We start from the raw sequence: 6,504 nt of genomic DNA, 5'->3' as shown, positions 1-6,504 counted from the left end.
GGAAGTACACACTGTTCATGTCACAGTAGCCAAGATCTACTTGGCTCCCTGTGTTATTGGCAATCTGAGCCCATATTTTTAAAGCTATTTAGGCATTACATCTACACAAGACATTTACTGCACAATAGACTAATTAGCTCATCTACTTAGGCTGGAATAAACTAATTAACTCTTGAACAGGATAGTACTTGTTAAATGCAAGTACTATCCTGCCGCAGAGTTTTTTACTCTGCAGCAGTGCACATGTAGATATTGAGTGGAGCATGAGGGTGCTTCAGTTCAGGGGCTGCCTGCCGGCTAGTCCTGCACTGAAGCACCCTCATGTCCTAGCCAGCCCCTCCATAGCATGTTGATTCGAGGGGAGCAACCCCAGGCTGGCAGGCTGATGGGCTGCTTCATCCCGGCTCAACGTACTGCAATCCCAAGCCCACGTGCAAACATAGCGCACAGGAGCAATAAACTTGAGAGTTGATTCATGCATGTTAATTGCATATGTAGATGCTGTTCAAAATAGAAAGGTCTCAGTTACATTTTCAGAAGGGACTTAGGTACTCCTTAGCTTATGTCAATGCGATTTACACTATCACTTTTGAAAATGGGATCTAGCCATCTAAATCACTTGGACTTTGCAGCACCGAAAGTAGCAGTACCTTTTAAAAATCTGGGCCTCAGGAGTGTGCTTTCTTTCTGGACTGTAGAACAAAAAACATTTTTGGATGTTGTAATGTAGATGAGAAGGAGTAATAATAAATGTCCATTTTCATGAAAGCCCACAGGAATATCTGAATGATATGATACTGATAAATTCAGAAAGGCTTTTCAGACTGTATCAAAATGGTTAAGTACAGAGAGTCAAAAATACCAAGGATGAATCAATTCAAACTTTGCAGGTTAATCTAAGCTATGTAGATTGAACCCATAGGCAAGTGAACAGATACTCCCTTTTGATTCTGGAAATGCAGCCACATGCCTGCACTGGCCTAGGCCAAAAGCTGGGGAGTTGGGGAGGGGCGTGGTAGAGCATGCCTCCCTGCTCTGCTGGAGCAGACAGCTTGGGCCAAGGCTAGCCCACCCACCCTGCAAGCAGGCAGATTTCCGGGAGAAGTGCAAAGCATCCTGGGATGCTGGGAAATTGTGAGTTAACTTGAATATGGAGATCTGGGACAGAAGTTCAGTAACTCAATTGGAGTAGCTGACCTCCAGAAGTCACTTCCAACCCTAATTTTCTATGAATTTTCTATGATTCTATGATACTATATCCATCCAGGTTTATCTTAAACTAGTTTTGGCCATATTGAAGCAGTTTATGTGCACTGAATTTCTTTTGTGTTACAGATCTGAACTGGTTTCTGATCACTTAAGTTTATGTATCATTTCTGTCCTTGATCCATACGTTCCATCCTTGCTAGAGAGGAGAATTACAGACTTTAATAACCCACTTCTCAATGTGTGGGATGGCCCTTTTCAGTGACTAATCCACCGAGGACATTGGCATATTACAGCTCTCATTTTGCACCCTTGAACTCAAGCTTATAGTAATACTTGCTTTCATGTCTGAAGGTCCCTGGTTCAATCCCTAGAGTCTGCCAAGATTCATCCTTCACACAGCTGTTCAAAAGCAAAGTCTGAGATTGTAACAGCCATATAGTCCTGAAATCATAGAATCCTAGGAAACCAGGGTTAGAAGGGGCTTTGTCTAACTGGGTCTTAAAAACCTCCAAGGATGGAGATTCCACAACTTCTCTGGGTAACCTGTTCCAGTGCTTTACTACCCTCCTTGTGAGAAACATCTTCCTAATACCTATCCTAAGCTTCCCTTGCTGCAACTTGAGACCATTGCTCCTTTTTGTTTGTCATATGACACCATTGAAAACAGTCTAGTTCCATCTTCTTCGGAACCAACCATTAGGTAGTTGAAGGCTGAAATCCCCTCTGTCTTCTGTTCTCCAGATTAAAAAAGCCCAGTTCCCTCAGCCGCTCCTCAGAAGTTGTGCCCCAGTCCCCTGACCATTTTCATTGCCCTCTGATGGACTCTCTTCAATTTGTCCACATCACTTCTGGAGTGGGGGGCCCAAAACTGGACAGAGTACTCCAGATGTGGCCTCACCAGTGCTGAGTAGAGTGGAATAATCACTTCCCTTGATCTGCTGGCTGGTCACTTCCCTTGATCTCTTATCAATGTAGCCCAGTATGCTGTTAGCTGCCTTGGCAACAAGGGCATACTGTTGGTTCCTATTCAGCTTACTGTCCACTGTAATCCCCAGGGTCCTTTCTGCAGAGCTGCTGCTTCGCCAGTCAGTCCCCAGCCTGTATCAGTGCATGGGATTGTTCCATCGTAAGTGCAGGACTTTGCACTTCTCCTTATTGAAACTCATGAGATTTCAAGAAATTGAAGGATTTTACCAAAAGCAGTCTTTCTAAACCCTAGACCTACCCTCCAGCATATCTTCTACTCCCATGTCACCTGCAAACTTGCTGAGGGTGCACTTCATCCCATCTTCCAGGTCATTGAGGAAGAAATTGAACAAACCCAGCCCCAGAACCGACCCCAGGACACTCTCTACTTGATACCAGCTGCCAGCTAGACATTGAGCCATTGACACTGAGGCCAATGATCCAGCCAGTTTTCTATCCATCTTACAGACCATTCATCCTGCCTGTACTTCCTTAGCTTGATTGTGATTGTATTGTGGGAGACTGTATCAAAACCCTTGCTAAATTCAAGTTATGTCACATCCATCCACTGCTCTCCCTGCATCCACAGAACTAGTCATCTCATGATAGATGGCAATCAGGTTGGTCAGGCATCCTTGGTGAATCCATGCTGACGTTTTTAATCATCTTCCTTCCAAGTGCTTAGAAATGGATTCCTTGAGGACCTGCTCCATGATTTTTCCAGGGACTGAGGTGAGGCTGACCAGTCTGTAGTTCCCCAGATCCTCCTCCTTTCCTTTATTAAAGATAGGCACTATACTTGCCCTTTTCCAGTCATCTGGGACCTCTCCCAATCATCATGAGTTTCTAAAGATAATGGTCAGTGGCTCTGCAGTCACATTGGCCAACTCCCTCAGCACCCTCGGGTACATTGTGTCCAGCTCCATGGACTTGTACACATCCAGCTTTTTTAAATAGCTTCTAACCTGTCTTTTCACCACTGTTCGCTGCCCACCTCCTCCCCAAACTGCTGCAAGTAGTCTGCGGGCTAACCTTGCCTATGAAAACTGAGTTGAAAAGGGCATTGTGTACTTCAGCCTTTTTGGTGTCATCTGTCACTAGGTTGCCTCCCCCATTTAGTAAGAGACCCACACTTTCCCTGATCTTCCTCTTGGTGATGACACATTTGTAGAAACCCTTCTTGTTACCTTTCACATCCTCTGCTAGCTGCAACTCCAATTATGCTTTGGTCTTCCTTGATTTCATCGCTGCATGCTTAAAGAATATTCTTATACTCCTCCCTAGTTGTTTGTCCAAGTTTTCACATCTTGTAAACTTCCTTTTTGTGTTTTGGCTTTATCAGGGAACTGTTTAGTGAACTAAGCTGGTTTTCTTCTGCCATAATTTATTAATCTTCCTGTGCATCAAGATGGTTTGTTCCTGTGTTCTTTAAAATACAGCCAGCTCTCCTGGACTCCCTATCCCTCATTTTTGCCCCCCTGCCTGCCCTACTACTTCCCCCACTGTCTGTCCCCCTGTCCCATTACTACCTGCCTCATCACCTCTCCCCCCCGCCCCACCTTCAGTAGTCTGGGGGAGGGGGAGGGGCAATTTAAGACTATCCTCCAGTAATTGGATTCCATGCATGAAAACTTATTTTTAAATTTATAAATTTGCCATGTGTAGGATCTAATTGAGGGCAGGAGGTTTTCTTACATTCAGGGTCATCTTGTATTCAAGTAAATACAGTACTGTATGTCCTTATCTGACATAGTGACACCACAGATTTTTTTTCCCCTGACTCATTAGTGACCAGGTAGCAAAAGTCTACAATCAAAGGGCATACAATCTCCCTTTAGGGCTATCCCTCGGAGAGAAGCTTTCAGTCACCTACTGCAGAAGTGGAAAAGGTCTACCTCTGAAGGTTATGGTTCCAGGCTTGACTGGTGAAACCCATGTTGAGGGGAAATAGACGAAGTTGCTGGTGTCAAAATCCCATGATAGCTGTTTTCTTTTTAAAAAGTGAAACATCTATTTGAGAGTAGAATTTGGATGTGTGTTAATGCTTGTGTTTGACAGATGGGAGCCAACATGATGAGGTTTATTTTGAAGAAGGCTGAATGGCCTGGTGTGGGAGGAAAGGATTAGTGTGTGTGAAGGGTAGAAGATCCTGCCTAAATAAGTTTTGTAAAGGTTTGGAACTGTAGATCTGCCTCTCCAGGAAATGAGCTGTTCTCATAAACTGTTAGCAGTTCATGGAGACTGTAGTCGACACTTTGCCCCACAGACTCAATAGAAGGGCCAAGAACTGCAGGGGCCCTAGAGACTAAATTACTCCTAATAAAAGCTTGTGGCATATTTCTTTACTGCTACTCTTTGGGCATGTCTACTGGAGATGCTAACTGTGCAGTAGCCTAATAACACTGCACAGTAGCGTGCCAGGCAAAAAACAGGTTAATACACTACTGCACAGTAGTATTAGGCTAATACACAGTAAGCATCACTAAAACCTATGCATTGGAATTCCTGTGCATTTAGTACTTGGTTAACCAAGTACTAAACTTAATGCACTGTAACTACGGTGCATTAATGAACGTGTAGACTCGTCCTTTGCCACCCAATCAAGACTGAGGTATGCTAGCAGGGCTGTGAATACTGGAACTTTTACCCTACCACTTCCTCTGCAGGTAAACAGGATTCACTCATCAGAGCTGTATGACAAAAAAATTTTCAGCACTTTAATATAAATGGTTATAAGTGTATGCAAATTAGTTGAAGACAAATGTTTTATTAAATGTACATGACCATAAGCACTATATGGATCTTAGTTTCTTTATTTCTGCCATAATACAGAAGCACCAGGTTAGGTGAATAAGGTTCACCTGGTCTCTTAAACTTAGTTAACTATCTGTTGGAAAGTGCAGTAGAATTGAAGAGAGATTCCAGGCTCCACAGTACAGCAAAATGAGTGAGTGGCCTCTCCAGTTCTTGGGAGCTCCTGCAGGGGCACACTGGCTGTGGATCTGGCGCTCCTTCCAACTTGTTCCAACAACCTTCCTCAAGGAGCATCTTTTTTTTAATACCTTTTCTCATATATGTGCCCTGTTAAGGTCAGCAATGACATTTTGGCAACTTTCTATCAAAGCACTGCCAGCATGCCCCTACCTCCATATCAATGTAAATTAACATATGAGACTTAACCATAAAACTCCCCAAAGTATACCAACAACAAACCATTTCGCCTGCTGCTATCACAATACATGACATTATATGGGTTAATCTTTTTCACTTGAACTACAGACCCTTTTTGCCACAGGCCTCCTGTTTTATTCCATCTACAGTGACAGAATTAACTTACAAATATCAAACTATGTGGTGTAATGATAAGCATAAATTAATTTAAGCATGCTATGGAAAACAGTGCCCCACCCTAGGGTCACAGGAATGGCTCAGCTGAGGCCTGCCCAGGAGCTGTTCAAGAGTGAAGACAGATCAACAGTCAAGACCAGGGAGAGGTTGAAAGCAGAGTGCAAGAAAATGAGGTGGCAGGTCATACACAGGGCAATGTAGGGAGCAGGAGGCAAATAGAGGACATGCAAGGAAATCTGTCAGCAGAGGGAGGATGTGCAGGAGAGAAGGAAGGAAACTCATGAAGACAGGTGGGAATGGGAAGAACAGGACTCTTCAGGGGAGATGGAAGAGTGGGTCTATTAGGCCATTAGAGAGGGCCTTGAGCTACAGCCCGTGAATGACACAGGAGCATGGTGGCGGTAAGCAGGAGCTCCCGCAGATGCCACCACCACTGTCAGGGAGGCGGTGGGGAGCGAGTGCCAACCAGGGGTCAGCGACCACCCACAGACTGCTGACAGCATCGGCAACAGCCAGTGGGGATCACTGACGGCCTGCAGATGCCACCGGAGGTGTTGGTGGCAGGGGGAGGGATGGGGGTGGCGAGTGGTTTATTTTTGTCAGGGCTGCACTGCCACGCTCAGGGGTGCAGGTGCACCCCCTATGTATCACCCCTGCTACAGCCGCTAGCAAAAGATGGTAAAGGATCCTTCTCCCTCTTAGATTCATAGGTTGTAGGGCCGGGAGGGACCTCGGAAGATCGTTGGGTCCAGACCCCCTGCACCAAGCAGGAAAGACAACTGGAGTCAGGTGACCCTGGCAAGGTGACTGTCCAGTCATCTCTTGAAGAGGACATTTCCCTGTCCCTGAAGGGACCTTCTTCCACAGTCTAGACACCCTAGCCGTGAAGTTTTTCCTAATGTTGAGCCTGAAATGGTCTTCTAGGAGTTTGTGACCATTACTCCTGGTTTTCCCCAAGGGTGCCCTGGTGAACAGTTGCTC

Source organism: Alligator sinensis, unplaced genomic scaffold (genome assembly GCF_000455745.1).
Source record: "Alligator sinensis unplaced genomic scaffold, ASM45574v1 scaffold335_1, whole genome shotgun sequence".
In the NCBI taxonomy this organism is placed as follows: Eukaryota; Metazoa; Chordata; order Crocodylia; family Alligatoridae; genus Alligator; species Alligator sinensis.
Note: the sequence above shows the minus strand (reverse complement) of the source record.